Source organism: Bubalus bubalis, chromosome 16 (assembly GCF_019923935.1).
Source record: "Bubalus bubalis isolate 160015118507 breed Murrah chromosome 16, NDDB_SH_1, whole genome shotgun sequence".
NCBI lineage: Eukaryota > Metazoa > Chordata > Mammalia > Artiodactyla > Bovidae > Bubalus > Bubalus bubalis.
In genome coordinates this window covers 29,740,602-29,759,063 of record NC_059172.1, presented here as the reverse complement: position 1 = coordinate 29,759,063, position 18,462 = coordinate 29,740,602, and the positions used below count along the sequence as shown (strand labels likewise).

The 18,462-nt window shown below is 43.6% G+C and overlaps 1 pseudogene; it reads right to left on the bottom strand.

The window, feature by feature from the left end:
- Positions 1-6,537: 6,537 nt before the first annotated feature.
- On the bottom strand, positions 6,538-7,748 carry LOC102405879 (annotated as a pseudogene).
- Between the last annotated feature and the right edge of the window lie 10,714 nt (positions 7,749-18,462).

Here is an 18,462-nt window from a genome sequence, read left to right as displayed (position 1 = left end):
GCTGCCCCAACTTCTTCTCCAGTTTCTCCCACGGGCATTTCCTCAACAAATCAGGATCACTCGGCTCCTATCCTGTGTCAGAGTCTGCTTCTGGGGAATTTGAACTAAAACAGGGAGCTAGGCTTAGAAACCAGGGACCCCAACTACCTCCACACCACCTGGCTGAACAAAGAGCACGAAGATCCCACAAGGGGACGGGTGTCTCCAGAGGCTCCCCTTGATCTGCCATGTCCTACCCTCCTCGCTGTAGCCCCCCAAATCTCCCCATCTTTACTGTAAGCCCAAGGCCCTCTCTGAAGCACCCCACAGTCCTGGTTAGGAAGATTTCTCAGCCTGCTGAGTCCCTGTTTCTGAGGGTGTCCCCTTAAGCCATCAGCTCCCGTTAGAGGATGAAGCAGTCACAGTCAGAAAGCAGGGAAAGAGACATCCTTCCAAGTGGGGTCAGTGAGGCAAGAGCTGCTCTGCCAACGCCCTCTACATGCTGACTTCAAGGTGGTGCAACTGGGAGCACATGGGAGTCCAGGGGACAATACTAGACCTTCCGTTCCTCAGAGGGGGCCTCTTATGGTAGAAAGGGCTCCATTCTGGAATACGGGATTCTTCATCCCAGTGGCACATCTGTCATCGTCTGGTTGAGTAACTTCAGGCAGTCAACTGATGCTCAATATCACTGTCTGTGAAATCAGCAATGGAACACAGGGAATATGCCATTCAGAGCACAGGATGCAAGCTGCCCACCCACCCATGTGCGCGACACTCTCTCAATGAAAGAATTGGCTGCTCACCTGTCAGCAGCTTCATTTCCCCTGTGTCACTGGAGATGCCCAAGGACCAACCTCAGGCTTGTGAGAATGACAGGGTAACCACAGAGCCCTAGGCAGTCCTACTTGGAGTCCGCTTTGGAGACCGATGGCTATTTTTGCTTATGTTATGGACCATAACAGGGCTGTGTAACTGGCTTGGCCATGTGTTCTTGCTGACTTGACATACTACCTTGCTTTTTAAAACCAGATGACTTTTCACACACACTGTCTGGTGGAGGGAGAGTTAAAAGGGTTCCCCCTCCTTTCTGTCCCACCTGCCTCACCTCTATTGCCTCCCTGGCTTCAGAAAGAAGAAACAAATTCCCCAGGAGCTCCAGGCCAGGGCTGGGGCCCAGTGGAGCCTCAAGACGGGTGGGCTAATTGGATGGGGCTGGTGTGTGTGTGAGCATCTGGCAGGGTCTGCAGTAGGGCACAGCCAGGTTGCATTCCCTTTCCATTTGTGAAATGAATAGAAATAATGCAGGTTTAGCTTGTTCTGTTTCTTCAAGTGAAAGAATGTATTTATTTTGTCAGGTTTCCTTTCAGTATTTTAAATCATGGTAAGATATAAGCAACATAAAATCTTTATCATCTAAACTATTTTAAAGCGTACAATTCAGTGGCATTAAGTACATTCACACTGTTTCAACCATCACCACCATCCAACTATAGAACACTTTTCATCTTGCAAAAGAGAAGCTCTATACCCATCAAATAAAAATTCCTCATTACCCTACCCCCATGTCCCTCTTTTCTAAATTTGTGCAAGGATTGGGTTTGGTGGTGTCATCTCTTTAATCAATACATATCAGTGCTTTCCTATGTGCCTGGCACTGCGCTAGGGCTGACACAAGAGCAAGTCTAGGGTCTTCGCTGACTCCGATGGTGTAGGATGCAACAAGTCTGAACAAAACCAAAGAGAATTTTTTTTTTTTGTCTCTTCATTCAATAAAACTCTCCTGACCCTGTGACCAAAGACGGCAGGAGGCAGTGATGGAGGACACGTTCTCGCCCCAGAGGTGCTCACATCTGGTCCAGGAAAAGAGGGCTCCAACCACTAGCCATGCAGGCTTCCCCTCCCCAGGCCTCAGCTTTTGCAAATTCCACCCACACTTCCTCCCTGAGGAAGCCTAGGGGAACCAGCACCCCACTGCCTCGGCTGAGGAAGAGCACAGCACCGGGAACCTGCATCCTGGGATCCAGCCCGGAGCTACCAAGTCACACTGGGCGAGCCTAAACCCCTAAGCCTAACCTGTCCCCTGCCCTCTGGATCTTATGCTGCTCTCAGTTTGGGACCATCAATCCCCAACACACACACACCCCAAGTGGCCCTTGTCATAACTAAATGAGATCATGAATATGAGTGAACTTTGCCAATAAAAGTGCTCTGGGAACATGAGAGCTCTGATTACAGTCTTCTGTGATTTGTAATTTAGAGGAAGGGGCATGACTATCCCTGTGGGCTGACGGCTCCACAGCTGTCTCTTGATCCCCTCCCACCCGGCTTCCTGACACAGATGTGAACAGCCCCAGCCTGTTGATTCAACCTGCCCTCTGCAGAGGACATGAATAGTCCAGAGTTGGCCACAGACGGAGCAAAGGTCACATAGCAAACAGGCCTGCCCTGCCCTTCTCGGGCAAGTATTTTATTAGCTGGCCTACTAGATTATCTTACTAAAATAAATGTGTAAATACTTCATATTGTCCCAAATAGATCCATATTGTCCAAATAGTATTGGAAGGAAACTTAGAGACTCTCAAGAGTAATAGAAATGCTACTCTTGGTACAGTGTCTCCACGGCTACTGCTATTACTACTTTGCTCTACAGGTGATGATAATAGGTAATATTCTGTTCCAGGCATCATGATGAAAGTTTTATATGGGTTCATTAGTCTTCACATCATTCCTGTGAGGTAGGTTTTATCCATATTGGACAGACGAGGTAACTGAGGCATATAGATGTTGAGTAACTTGCCGAGGGTCACGCTGTCACATGGGGCAATCTGATCTGGAGCCCCCATCCTCACCCTTCTATGGGCCACCCTGCACATCAGGGAGACTGAAGGAGTTGGTTCAAGGTCATAGAAGAGGAGTACCTGACTCAGGCCCTGACACTTAGCCCTACAGTCAGGAGTAAGCCGCCGTGGAACACCACTCACTTCTGCTCTAGACGTGACGCTTGAGGTCATCTGCTGGGACTTCATGGGCAAACTCTCCCAGAGAGGATACAGGAATGAGATCACCTCATCAGTGCCTAGAAGAAGGGTGCCAATGTACTAGTGGAAGAGAGGAAATCAGATAGTACTCAGTGAAGTCTTAAAGGTCTAGTGGGCTCAACATGTCAGGTGGAAGGAATTGAGAACCTCAGCTACAGGGGAGTCAGACTGACCTCAAGCTCTTTGCCACAGGCCTCCACCATTACTCCCTCCCAGGAAGATCACGTGGGGCACCACAGAGACCTACCCTCCACCATTTTTCACAGTCAAAAAGCCACAATCTTGGACTTCCCTGGTGCTCTAGTGGTTAAGAATTTGCCTGCCAATGCAGAGGACACAGGTTTGATACCTGTTCCAGGAAGATCCCACATGCCTGAGGGCAACTAAGCCCGTGCGCCACAGCTAGTGAGCCCAACCACTCTGGAGACCCTGCTCCACAAAAGAAACCATCTCAATGAGAAGCCTGTGGACCATAACTAGAGAGTAGCCCCACCTCGTTGCAACTAAAGAAAGCCTGCAAGCAGCAATGAAGACCCAGTGCACTCAAAAATAAATTAATTTTTTTTAAAGCCCAATCTCTTGTTCTGACCCTTTCTACAAAGCAAAATCTTAAGCTTTTGGTGAGAGACAGAAACAAACTTTGTTCCAAGGACCTAGGCAAAATTACCTTACCTCTGAGGGAAGAGTAAAAGCAAAATCATCTACTTCTTGGGAGAGAAGAAGGAAACTTTCTCACTGCCCCTAGGACACAGTCCAAGACCCACTGTTGCCACAGAAAGGATAGAAAACCCTTCTCTTCCCTTGGGGTGGCAGGGCTCAGGAAACTGTCTCCTGCCCAAGCAGTACCCACCAGGCAGAGGTGGGTACTACTGGGAGAGGGGCAGGAAACTTTTTCCCACTCCAGACTAATCACAGATGTGTGTGAGTGCTCAGTCACTGTTGGGTCCAACTCGTTGAGACCCCATGCACCGTAGCCCACCAGACTCCTCTGTCCTGGGACTTTTCAAGCAAGAATACTGGAGGGGGTTGCCATGCCCTCCTCCAGGGGATCTTCCCAACCCAGGGATCGAAGCTGCACTTTGGCATTTCCTGCATTGGCAGGTGGATTCTTTACCACTGAGTCACCTAGGAAGCCCCAACCACAGATAGAAGGTAGAAAATAGTTGCCATGGGAAAGAGGTTGAGGAAACTGAGAAACCCCTATGTCCATGACCAAGGTGTATAAGGGCCCGCCCAAGACTTAGCTAAACCCACAAACTGAGGATCCACTGTGCCTGCCATGACCCTATCACCGTATAATAAGCCAGTAACAGTCTACCACCCAGGGAAGAGACGAGTATGGAGAGAGATGTCTCCTGTGACATAGAAATACAGGGACTATGGAAAACCAAGAGAGTTGGGCAAAAGCCCTGGGAAAGACTTCATCAAAATTTTAAAATTTGTGCTTCAAAAGACACTATCAAGAAATTGAAAAGACAACCCACAGAATAGAAGAAAATATTTACAGAGCATATATCTGATAACAGGCTCATGTCTATATATTAATATAATATATATAAAGAATCTTACAATTCAGTAACAAAAAGACAATACAATTAAAAGTGGGCCAAGGACCAAAAGAGACATTTCTCCAAATAAGACACAAAAATGGCCAATAAGCATATTAAAATATGCCCAACATTATTAGTCATCAGGGAAATACAAATCAAAACCACAGTGACATAATACTTCACACCCACTAGAACAGGCACCCATGGCAGAAAGTGAAGAGGAACTCAAAAGCCTCGTGATGAAAGTGAAAGTGGAGAGTGAAAAAGTTGGCTTAAAGCTCAACATTCAGAAAATGAAGATCATGTCCCATCACTTCATGGGAAATAGATGGGGAAACAGTGGAAACAGTGTCAGACTTTATTTTTTGGGCTCCAAAATCACTGCAGATGGTGATTGCAGCCATGAAATTAAAAGATGCTTACTCCTTGGAAGGAAAGTTATGACCAACCTACATAGCATATTCAAAAGCAGAGACATTACTTTGCCAACAAAGTTCCATCTAGTCAAGGCTATGGTTTTTCCAGTGGTCATGTATGGATGTGAGAGTTGGACTGTGAAGAAAGCTGAGTGCCGGAGAATTGATGCTTTTGAACTGTGGTGTTGGAGAAGACTCTTGAGAGTCCCTTGGACTGCAAGGAGATCCAACCAGTCCATTCTAAAGATCAGTCCTGGGTGTTCTTTGGAAGGAATGATGCTAAAGCTGAAACTCCAGTACTTTGGCCACGTCATGCAAAGAGTTGACTCATTGGAAAAGACTCTGATGCTGGGAGGGATTGCGGGCAGGAGGAGAAGGGAACGACAGAGGATGAGATGGCTGGATGGCGTCACCTACTTGATGGACGTGAGTCTGAGTGAACTCCGGGAGTTGGTGATGGACAGGGAGGCCTGGCGTGCTACAATTCATGGGGTTACAGAGTCAGACATGACTGAGCGACTGAACTGAACTGAAATGAAAATAAAAAAGTCAGAATGTAACAAGTGTTGACAAGGATATAAAGAAAAGAACTTTCAAAGACTGCTGGCAGGAATGTAAAACCGTGCAGGCACTTTGAAAGGCAGTCTGGCAGTACTTCAAAAAGTTAAACATAGAGGTACCATTTCACTTATCAATTCCACTCCACTCCTAGATATAGACCAAGAGAAATTAAAACAAATGTTTATGTATAAAATTATATGTGAATGTTGATAATAGCATTATTTTTTATTGGAAAAAAATTATATTTTGGAAGAACTCACTAATAAGGTGATAGAATTCCAAAATCAAATTGCATGAAAATATACATTGCAATTTCTTTGTACAATAGGTGAGAAAACTCTGCAGTATCAGAAGAATAGAGGCAAAGAAATATGAAGGGCTAAGGAGAAGGGATGAGGATAAACAGCATTTTTAATAGCAAACCCAGAAGTTAAGTAGAAAGCCTGTAGCTATGCCTGCTTTATTCATCCATCCTCCACATTAGCTAACTGAGGGCAAAAAATAAAACCAAATCAGAGTTTTGTGTTGCTGGGAGTAAATTTCAATCATTTTAAATCTGAATTGAATTCAGAACTAACTCTTTTTAGTTCCTAGGGATAATGACTCAATTCAAGAGCTCTTAACAACAACAACAAAAATGTTATTGCTGTATCCAATCTGAGAGATGGGTACAGGTACAATACAAAGTTACAAAGCATCTAGTGTCGACGACCACTCCTCTGAAGTCATCATTAAAAATCAAGTAGTTGCTTATTGAGTACTTGGGTATTTGAACTAAATGATTTGAAAACTTCCTGGCAGACAGAAGAGATAAAAGTAAAGGGGAGTGTGTGAAAACAAAGAAGATATAAAAGTTTAGTAAGTGGAAAAAGTTTAATGAAGCCTCAGTTGTTTAAAGGAAATTAAATGGAAGCTGTTAATCCAAATTGCTTTTTATCTGACATGCTTTTAAACCTGAAAAGAAACAACAATAAGGAAAGAAAACCTGCTAAAATGTTTTAGAATGTACATGATTCTTATTCTACTGCAAGAAAGTGTTATTTGGTACAAGGTGTATTTGTGGATGTACATGAACAGTATATATACTATCTGGATCATGTTGTGCTACGTACAGGTCTTTACAATTCTTCCTGAAGGGTTAAACAGTTCATTAGATTTCAAGATGCACAATCATCTGTAAGCTGGCATTTGTTAGGCTCTTGCCAGCATTGATACTGGCATGTTTTATTACAGTCCAGTTCCAGCCAGTGCTTGCCAGCGTGTTACAACAGAAGTCCAGCAATAGGTGGGTAGAGTGCAGGAAAAAGTGCCATGTTTCTCAATTGGAGACCCTGAAATAAGTGAAGTTACAGCTGTTGAATAAATGTCACTAAAAAGAAGCTCTTGGCTTCTTCTTATACAGCCGGCAACTGTACTCTTGACTTCTCCCTTTCTGTCTTCCCTCCATTCTTTTGCAGCATCAACATTAGCAGGTGAGTCTCCATTGGGGTCTGCCAGCATAGAAATGACACTAATCATGATGATTTCCACTGTGTGAATAGGCAACTAGCATTCCTCTGGCTTTTCATAACCATATTTATCTTCCCCAGATTTGTGAAGAACAGAAAAGCATACATCACCATGTTTATCAACATTTGGATGCTAGATTTTGGTAATGAATTTCATTTTAGGAGGCCAAAGGGGATAATCTTCTGGGAAAGTGAGATGAGCTCTAAAAACACCACCTTCGTAAAGTGTATCTGGAAGAGCAATAATAAGAACTTCCCATTGGTAAAGATCATTGTCTCTATGAAACCTTCTGAAAAGCCTTCTACTGGATTTTTGTTGAGTTCTGCCCGGTGTCTTCACTATAGCAGTATCAACTGCAGCTCAGTCATCCTTCCCCAGCAAGGGCCCAGGCTGGCACTGGGGCTTCCAAAGGACTGCACACAGGCTCCAGAGCTGCTGGAGCTGGGTGTGCTGAGGAACCCAGGTCCCCACAACTGGAGCACCGAAGCCGAGGCAGGCTGGTCTGTGGCAGTGGTAGCGGTGCCTCATTGCCAGTGCGAGTCCGCTCGCCTTGATAATAGCATTATTCATGATAGCCAAGAGGTGGAAATAACCCATATGCCCATCAATTGATGAATGGATAAACGAAACATAGCACCCATACAATGAAATGTTATTTGATCATAGAATCATACTGATACATGGTCCAACAAGGATTGTTTTAGTCCATTTGGGATGATATTAAAAAGAAAAAAAAAATCACAGACTGAGTAGCTTCTACACAACAGAAACTTATTTCTCATGGCCTGGAGGCTGAAAATCCAAGATCAAGGTCCCAGCACGGTCAGGTTCTGGTGAAGGCCGTCTTCCAGGTTCCGGTGAGGGCCGTCTTCCAGGTTCCAGACTGCTGACTTCTTGCTGCGTCCTCACATCAAGGATGAACTAGTTCTTTGGGGTCTCTTTTATAAGGACACTAATTCCAATCATTAGTGTCAAGCTACCCTCTTGACCTAGGCATTTCCCAAAGGGTGCACCCTCTAACACTATCATCTTGGGCAATAGGCTTTCAGCATATGAATTTTGAGAGTATGTAAACATTCAGTTTATAGCAAGGATGATCCCTATAAACAAGTTAAGTGAAAGAAGCCAAACACAAAACGTCCTGTAATGTAAGATTCCATTCATTTGAAATGTGCAGAATAGGCAAATATATACATGTGAAAAGTAGAGAAGTGGCTGCTTAGGGATTGGGGGGATAGGGGGACTTTGGGAGGTACAGAGTTCCTTTAAAAAGTTTTAATTGTGGTAAAAATACAATAACAAAATTTACTACTGTTAACACTTTTAAGGTACACAGTTCAATGACATTAAATGCGTTCATAATGTTGCACAACCAATACCAGTTCCTAGTTCCAGAAGTTCATTATCCCCCAAACAGAAATAGAATCTCTATACCTATTCCCTGGCAACTACAGGGCTTTTGTTTTTGAGGCGATGACATGGTCTAAAATGGGCTGCAGTGATGGTTGTGAAACTCTGTGAATAAAGTAAAATCGGTTGAATTGTACACTTTAAATGGTGAATTTTATGGTATATGAGTTATATATCAATGAAGCTATAGAAGTAAAGAAAGAAAAAGAAAGAAATGAAGGAAGGAAGGAGAGAAAGGAAGGGAGGAGACCGAGAAGAACCCTCTGACACTGTAGACTCCACTTGAGGCACAAACTAATGTAAGTCAATGAACTAAGAGAAAAGGAGACATGCCTACTTTCAGGCATAAATTCTATTTACCACATTTGCTTCTCTATTTTTACATAATGATTGGCATTCCACCAACAAATAGGAGAAGTTTATGAAAACCCTAGATCAACCACTAAAAATATTTCAAAGAGGTATAATCAAGAACCAAGTAATAGAATAAAATGGAATAATAATAAAATACTAAATTAATTCCAACCCAGAGGGATGGTATGGGGAGGGAGGAGGGAGGAGGGTTCAGGATGGGGAACACATGTATACCTGTGGCAGATTCATTTTGATGTTTGGCAAAACTAATACAATGATGTAAAGTTTAAAAATAAAATTAAATTAAAAAAAATACTAAATTAATTCCAAATAAGGCATAAAAAGAGGGAAAAGGGATACAATATCAGATGGCAAAAAAATTTCAAGTAGTAAGACAGTAGTTTCAAATCCAGTCACGTCTATGATTATACCAGTTGTGAAAGATCCAAGTTCAGTCCAGTCACTCAGTCACATCTGACTCTTTGTGACCCCATGGACTGCAGCACGTCAGGCCTCCCTATCCATCACCAACTCCTGGAGTCTACTCAAATTCATATCCATTGAGTCAGTGATGCCATCTAACCATCTCATCCTCTGTTGTTCCCCAGTTAAAAAAAAAGACCCAAACCTCCAATTAAAAGACAGATTGTCAATCTAAAATTTTTAAAAACTAAGACCTATATATTGTCCATGAGAACCTCACTTTAAATATAAATATATATATATATATGTTGAAACAGGATGGAAAAAATTATACCACGCAAACACTAATCAAAAGGAAGTTAGGGTAGCCATATTAATATCAGACAAAATAGATTTAAGAACAAGGAATATTACCAAGAATAGGGAGAGACATTATACAATGGTAAGGGAGAATTTATCAAAAATTTATCAAAAATACATAATAATCTTAAATACATACACTAAGCTAATAGAATAATAGTTCATCAAAATACATGAAGCAAAATCTGATATAATTGAAAGGAAAAATAGAAAAACCCACAATTATATTTGGAGATTTCAAATTTCTTCTCTCCATTCAGTCACTGATAAGACAAGTAGCCAGAAAACTGTAAGAAACAAGAAGACCCAAATAACAATATCAAAAGACCTACTCTAACATTTCTAAAACACTGTACACAACATCAACAGAATAAACACTCTTTTCAAGTACATATTAAAGATTATATACATATATAAATTTGCCAAGACAGACATATTACCACATTCTGCCCATGAAATAAACCTCAACAAATTTAAAATAATTAAAATCACAAAATATATTTTCTAAAAAAAATGGAATCAAACTAGAAATTCCTAACAAAAAGATATCTGAAAAAAAAAAACCAAATATTGGGAAACAACACACTTCTAAAAAAAACTGAGTCTAAGAAATTGCAAAAGAAATTCTTAAATATTTTGAACTCAGTTAAATTAAAAACACAACATATCAAACTTCATGGGATGCAGGTAGAACAGTTCGTAGATGAAAATTTATATCATTAAAATGTTTGTATTAGAAAATACAAACTTCCCCTGTGGCACTCTTGGTACAGAATCCACTTTCCAAGGCAGATGTAAGAGACAGGGAGGAATTTGATCTCTGGGCCAGGAAGATCCCCTGGAGAAGGAAATGGTACCCCACTCCAATATTCTTGCCTGGAGATCCCATGGACAGAGGGGCCTGGTGGAATGCAGTTCATGGAGTCACAAAGAGTCAGACACAACTGAGCATCTGAGCCTTAGAAAATCAGAAAGGCTATCTATAGTGGAAACCAACACAACATTGCAAAGCAACTACACTCCAATAAAAATTAATGTTTAAAAAAATGGAAGAAAAATGAGGTGACAAAGGAATATGTATACTGTGATCCAGATTTTAAAAATTAAGATGTGTGAGTAGATGCATACACGAAGGAAAAAAACAGTTGTGCATACATAAAGGGGAAAAAATCACTTTCACATGGAAGTGAAATAATGTGTGATTTTTTTTTCCTTTGTGGCTATCCATAGTTTTCTAAACTTTGTCTTTTCTTGTACTTTCTACCATAACTTTTGTAATTAAAAAAAAATTTTTAAATAAACTTGTTGATGCTTGAAGGAAAAAAATAAGATGGTCTTACCCAATGCTCTAAGCTTAAGAAAAAGAACAACAGAATATAACTGATGCAAATCAGTGAATGGAAATAACATAACAGAAATAAATAAAATTATAAACAGAGAAAGTCATTGAAAGTAAAAATTGCTATTAGAAAAACAATAAAGTTAATAAACCTCTAGTCAGACTGGTCAAGAGACTTGGGCAAACAAGAGGGAAAGTTTGGGCCACAGAGGGTTCAAACTTCTATAAAAAACAAGCCTCCAGACCCTGAGAGAGGCCACGCTGGGCTAGTTGCTTGGCTTCGGGTTCCTCTAAGTTTATTTCAGGTCTGAGTCTCTTTCCCAATAAGAGGTAGACAAGATGTAACAACTTTGAATTCTGGAGATTGACCAATGGCAGTGTTGGAAAATTTTCAGATTTAGGTTTTCTTTCCTGCCCAAGGTACTGCCACAGCACCGTCCCAATACAGAACTGAAAGGGTGGTTAAAAAACAAAACCCCCGTGTTCAGGCTCTCTCTCTCTCTCTCTCTCTCTCTCTCTCTCTCTCTCTCTCCCTCTCTCTCTCTCTTCCTCCCTTCCATCCAGACCCAGGTGAATCAGAACAAGCAAGGGCCTGGGCAGAAGACCAACTCGGATTCCAGTCCCAGCTCTTCCTCTAACTAGATATCATCGCTCCAAGCCTCAGTTTCTTCATACATATTTTAAGGTTGTTGTGAACTCATACCTCCAGGGTTATGAAGGTAAACAACAGGATGCATGTACAGTGTTGGGAACAAGGTCAGTTAAATTCACATCAGTCTCTGGTCTCTTCCCTAAAGGAATGTGTTTCTTCTTCTCAATTTGACCTTGAACTACAAAAGCTGCAGAATGGCAGGAGCTGGGTCTCCTCACATTTGTATCCCCAGTACTTATGTAAGTTTTGGCAAAGAACATGTATGTGGTAAATGTACTGAATGGGTAGATAAATGAATGAATGATGACAACAATCACACTGGGTACATGAGATGTCGGAGAAGGCGATGGCACCCACTCCAGTACTCTTGCCTGGAAAATCCATGGACGGAGGGGCCTGGTAGGCTGCAGTCCACGGGGTCGCTAAGAGTCGGACACGACTGAGCAGCTTCCCTTTCACTTTTTACTTTCATGCATTGGAGAAGGAAATGGCAACCCACTCCAGTGTTCTTGCCTGGAGAATCCCAGGGACGGGGGAGCGTGGTGGGCTGCTGTCTATGGGGTCCCACAGAGTCAGACATGACTGAAGCGACTTAGCAGCAGCAGCAACATGAGATGTAACACTGAATCCCACAATATATTTATCAAGTGCACATGATTGTAGGGGCAGGGAGAGTACAATGAAATGAATAAGATCCAATCCTTGCCCTTGGGGAAATCAATACATTCTTTGTGATGTTCTCCCTGTACCAGGTATCATGCTAGGTACTGAACTTTTGGATTAGCCTTATCTCTGCTTGAGACAAGAGGATGAATCTAGACAGATATACTACTCTATAAACTGTTTCTCCAAAATGTATGCTTCTCCAAACTATGAATTTCTCAAGTTATGAACTTCTAGAAGTCAGGGACCTGGCCCTATATACCTCCAAAATCCCAACTCAGGTCCCAGTGCTAGAGTTTAAGTAAAAGCTTTTTAAAAGTGGGTTTGTGGGACTTTTCTGCTGGTCCAGTTGTTAAGAATTCATCTTGCAATGCAGGAGACATGGGTTCAAACCCTAGTCAGGGAACTAAGATCCCACATGCCGTAGAGCAACTAAATCCACATACTACAACTAGAGAAATCCCAAGCATCACAACTACTGAGGCTGAACGTCACAACTAGAGAGTATGTGCTCCCTAACGAAAGATCTTGCATGCTGCAACTAAGACCAGATGCAGCCAAATAATCATAAACAAATTCTTTAAAAAATAAATAAGAAGCGGGTTGGTAAAGACAACGTAGATAGGGAAGATGGGCAGGGTGTGGAAAAAGAGAGGCTGGGGGGAAGACACTTCGGCTCCAGAGCACAGTGTGAGCAAAGACCCAGAGGTGGAAAAGTACGTTCAAGGACACAGCAAGTGACCTGATATAACCAGAGAGCTGGATCCATATCAGAGAGGGGTAGGGATAGGAGCGGGAGGAGAGACGAGGGAGGCTGGAGAGAGTGTCAAGGGCGGGAACACATGAGGCCTTGCATACCAAGTTAAGGAGATTGGGCCACATCCTAAGAGCTATGAGAGACAAAGGAGAGAATGGTTGGACAGTGTTTCCCAAAGATCATTTCAGGGGTTGATGTGGCGCTCAAAGCTGGAGGTGCAGGACCAGTGAAGAGTTCAGTGTGGCCTAGGGCAGCAGGGAATGGAGAGAAAGGTGTCCTGTTTGTTAAGGATAGAGGCATCTGTGTGTAGGATTCTAAACATGCCCATGAATGTGTGCATCATTCCACACAGGTCGGCCTAACCAGAAATCCCAACCCTACTCAGTTTCATGACCCACCAAACCCAAAAACCTGGGGAAGACCATGAATACCAAAGAAAGAAGCTGAGATGCATTCAGCCAGTGCCTGACTATATTTCTTCCTCTTCAACATCATCCTGTCAGATTCAACCCTCTTCTGCTGGCTTTCAGGGTCTTCTAATCTTGCTTTTGTTATTTAGTCACCAAGTCATATCCAACTCTTTTGCAACCCTATGGATTGTACCCCACCAAGCTCCTCTGTCCATGGGTTGTCTCAGGCAAGAATACTGGAGCAGGGTGCCCTTTCCTTCTCTAGGGAATCTTCCTGACCTACAGATAGAACGCATATCTCCTGCATTGGCAGATGGATTCTTTACTACTGAGCCACCAGAGAAGCTACTTAAACCCTTGTCTCCTGCATGCTGTGTCAAAATCTTTGCACAGGTTGCTGATTTTAAAACCCCACAAGGCCAGCATGAGAGTGGAGCCTGGAGCTGCCAGAAAACCTTGCCCATGGCCTAGCTCTCATCTGGAACAGCTATTTCTGCCTGGTCAGGCCCATGCTGGCATGCAAGTCATCCTGCACTCATGAACTAGGCTGACACCCAAGGATCCAGGCCTATACCAGCTTGGGACTCCAGTGAAGTCATCAGAGAGGAAACTGGTGCAATTAACATCCCTCCTTCTTGATGACTCAGCCTCAGCTCCTGATAACCAATGCTTCCTTCTCTCAAGGTTCACCCTTTAAAGTATGCAGTTTATACCACTGACCTCAGAACCAGTCGGGAATTGCACCTATTAAAGAACATGGGCTCTGAAGCCAGAACACCTGGACTTAAATCCTGGCTCTGCCACTAGCTTTGTGATTCTGGGCAAGTTTTTAAACCCTTTAGGCCTCCATTTCTTCAACTGTAAAATGGGACAAATTATAGTACTGTCTATTCCATAGGGTTGTTGTGAGGCTTCAATAAATCCACACATGCAATGTATCTAGAATCAGAACTGGCAGACAATAAAAACTCACTGAAGTTTAGCACATGTTACTACCTGTTATTTTCAGGAAATCAACCTTGAATATTCATTGCAAGGACTGAGGCTGAAGCTGAAGCTCCAGTACTTTGGCCACCTGATGTGAAGAGCTGATTCACTGGGAAAGACCCTGAGGCTGGGAAAGATTGAAGGCAAAAGGAGAAGGGGTCAGCAGAGAATGAGATTGTTGGATGGCATCACTGACTCAACAGACATGAGTCTGAGCAAATTCCGGGAGACAGTGAAGGACAAGAAAGCCTGGCATGCTGCAGACATGGGGTCGCACAGAGTCAGACACGACTTAGCAGCTGAACAACTATATGCTGTAGTTCATGAAATCTGCTGCTTCTTCTTTTGTAAAAATAAGGACTGCTCCACCCTACCTCCAGTCTCCTAATGCTTTTTCAGCTGAACATCACCTCCCAGAGAAGACAGATTCCTCCTGCAGGTTCTCTAAGAATGCTCTGTTATCTCCTCAGTACAAAGCAGTTCAACAGGGATTCTGAGAGCAGGCTTCAAAGCATCAGTGTTAGCATCTACTCAGGGACTTGTTAGCAATGCAAACTCTACTGAATCAGAGCTCTGGGGGAGGTACCCAGCAAGCTGTGTTTGACCAAATCCTCCAGGTGATCCCTATACACAAGCAAGTTTGAGAATTCCTGCAGCAGAGTGTAGCACAGTGGTGTATTTAGGTAGATCCAGCCCAGTGCAACTGCACCCTCCTCCAGGAAGTGTTCCTGATTCACCCAAACCCCTTTTCATTGATCCTCCAACTTCCTCCCTAGATTGCAGCTGTTTGTGCCAGAGTGACTTCCTGGATTACAAATTCCGGGAGAGCGGGGTTGAGTCTCAACCATCTCTGCCTGCACTGGGCTTTGCTTAGAAAGATAAGTCACGCACTAGCTAGGTCAAGCACACCACACTTCCAGCTTCCTCTGACTAAGGCTGCTGTTTCTGGGCCTCTGCTGTCTGGGACTTTTGGTCACATTTGTGCTTTTCCTCTGGAGGTGTTTTCATCTCCATGCTGGGATGCCTGTCTCTTTGTCATTCCTTGAGTCCTCCTCCAGTTCCACTGGTTTCTCGGGGCATTTTACGCTTCACCCTTCCAGTATGTTTGCTCAAAGCCCTTTGGACAGATTGCTCCATCTCCAGGCAAATCTGTCCTCCCAATCCATGTTTTCAATCATAACACTTCTATTTGATAACATTTGTCAAGTACTAGATGTTTGGCCTTGTGCTGGGCACGGTGTTCATTCTTTTAGTCCTTACAACAACCCCAGGAAGGAGATACTTTACCTATTCCCATCTGGATGCATCACAGAGAAACTGAAGCCTGAACACAATATGTAACAATCACACGTCATCTGTGTCACCTTGTGGGCTTCAGAACAAGGCTGCATTTGAAGAAAGGATTTCACTGCTATGGAAAGCTGGGAAAACTACTGAGAAGCAATTGCCTTTAAAAAAAATATAATTGACATATAATGTGAAGTCAAGTGGGCCTTAGAAAGCATCACTATGAACAAAGCTAGTGGAGGTGATGGAATTCCAGTGGAGCTATTTCAAATCCTAAAAGATGATGTTGTGAAAGTGCTGCACTCAATATGCCAGCAAATTTGGAAAACTCAGCAGTGGCCACAGGACTGGAAAAGGTCAGTTTTCATTCCAATCCCAAAGAAAGGCAATGCCAAAGAATGCTCAAACTACCACACAATTGCACTCATCTCACACGCTAGTAAAGTAATGCTCAAAATTCTCCAAGCCAGGCTTCAGCAATATGTGAACCGTGAACTTCCTGATGTTCAAGCTGGTTTTAGAAAAGGCAGAGGAACCAGAGATCAAATTGCCAACATCAGCTGGATCATGGAAAAAGCAAGAGAGTTCCAGAAAAACATCTATTTCTGCTTTATTGACTATGCCAAAGCCTTTGACTGTGTGGATCACAATAAACTGTGGAAAATTCTGAAAGAGATGGGAATACCAGACCACCTGATCTGCCTCTTGAGAAATTTGTATGCAGGTCAGGAAGCAACAGTTAGAACTGGACATGGAACAACAGACTGGTTCCAAATAGGAAAAGGAGTACATCAAGGCTGTATATTGTCACCCTGTATATTTAACTTATATGCAGAGTACATCATGAGAAACTCTGGACTGGAAGAAACACAAGCTGGAATCAAGATTGCCAGGAGAAATATCAATAACCTCAGACATGCAGATGACACCACCCTTAAGGCAGAAAGTGAAGAGGAACTCAAAAGCCTCTTGATGAAAGGGAAAGTGGAGAGTGAAAAGTGGGCTTAAAGCTCAACATTCAGAAAACGAAGATCATGGCATCTGGTCCCATCACTTCATGGGAAATAGATGGGGAAACAGTGGAAACAGTGTCAGACTTTATTTTTCTGGGCTCCAAAATCACTGCAGATGGTGACTGCAGCCATGAAATTAAAAGATGCTTACTCCTTGGAAGGAAAGTTATGACCAACCTAGATAGCATATTCAAAAGCAGAGACATTACTTTGCCAACAAAGGTTCGTCTAGTCAAGGCTATGGTTTTTCCTGTGGTCATGTATGGATGTGAGAGTTGGACTGTGAAGAAGGCTGAGCGCCGAAGAATTGATGCTTTTGAACTGTGGTGTTGGAGAAGACTCTTGAGAGTCCCTTGGACTGCAAGGAGATCCAACCAGTCCATTCTGAAGGAGATCTGCCCTGGGATTTCTTTGGAAGGAATGATGCTAAAGCTGAAACTCCAGTACTTTGGCCACCTCATGCAAAGAATTGACTCATTGGAAAAGACTCTGATGCTGGGAGGGATTGGGGGCAGGAGGAGAAGGGGACGACAGAGGATGAGATGGCTGGATGGCATCACTGACTCGATGGACATGAGTCTGAGTGAACTGCGGGAGTTGGTGATGGACAGGGAGGCCTGGCGTGCTGCAATTCATGGGGTTGCAAAGAGTCAGACACGACTGAACGACTGATCTGATCGGATACTTGTTTCAGGTACACAACACGATTTGATAATAAATATGTGTATATTGTGAATAATCACCACAGTGAGTCTAGTTAGCATCCATCACCAAGCAGAGTAATTGTCTTTTAATGTGTTTATTTCTTCTCCCAGAACGCAGGTCCCCAGAGAGCAAGGACTGCACCCCCCAGATCAGCACAGGGCTAGGAGGGTCTCCAGAAAGGTGGACCAGACAAAGGGATAGATAGAAAAGCATTCACGAGGAACTCTCAGCGTGGGAAGATTTACCTCCCGCCCCTTCCCTGCAGAGAAAAAACGGTCCTAGGAGAATTGAGTAAGAAACTTACAGACAGAATGACGCAAGGGGCACTTTCTGTACATATTGCAACAGACATGCTAACAGGGGCAGGAGCTATTCTGAAGGCTGGTTCCCAAGGGTTTCAGGCCTACTCCTCTCTAGTTGGCTAGACTTGTCCCACAAGACAGGGCCAAAGGCCATTACTGAGCCCCCTCCCCCAGGTCTGCCATTAGAGTGGAGGTCAGTGCTCCCAGGTTCTGGTATGAAACCTAAAGTTATCTCCAAGCATCTCTTTGTGCTTCAGCCCCAGCTCCATGTCACCAAGCCCTAGGGATTCTAAGGGCTCACCATCTCCCCAGACTTCCCGTCTCTCATCCACCACTACTTTAGCTCTGCCTGCATCCCTATCACCTCTCCTTCTTCCCCTCCCTCTCTCCTTTCCTCCCTTCTTCCTTCTTTCTTCCTTCCAACCCTAGTCAAGTCCCTCCTGTGGGCCAGGCCCAGTGCTGGGCACTGAGACACAGAGAGCCTACTGATTCCATCTTTTCCCTCAAGTAGCATCTCCTGGGCAGGACAGGTATGTAGACACTAAGAGTTACAGATGCTTTGAGAGAAGGAAGCTAGGTCTGATGGGGACACAGGTGTGGAGAGGGCCCTCCTAGGCCCATTAACCTCCAGACCAACCCTCCACCTCTCTCCACCCTAAACTCTGCTGAGATTCTCTGCATAGACTGCATCGCTGGGCTCATCCACCCTCTGCTCATTGGGAAGTCCTGGCAGCAGATGGGAAT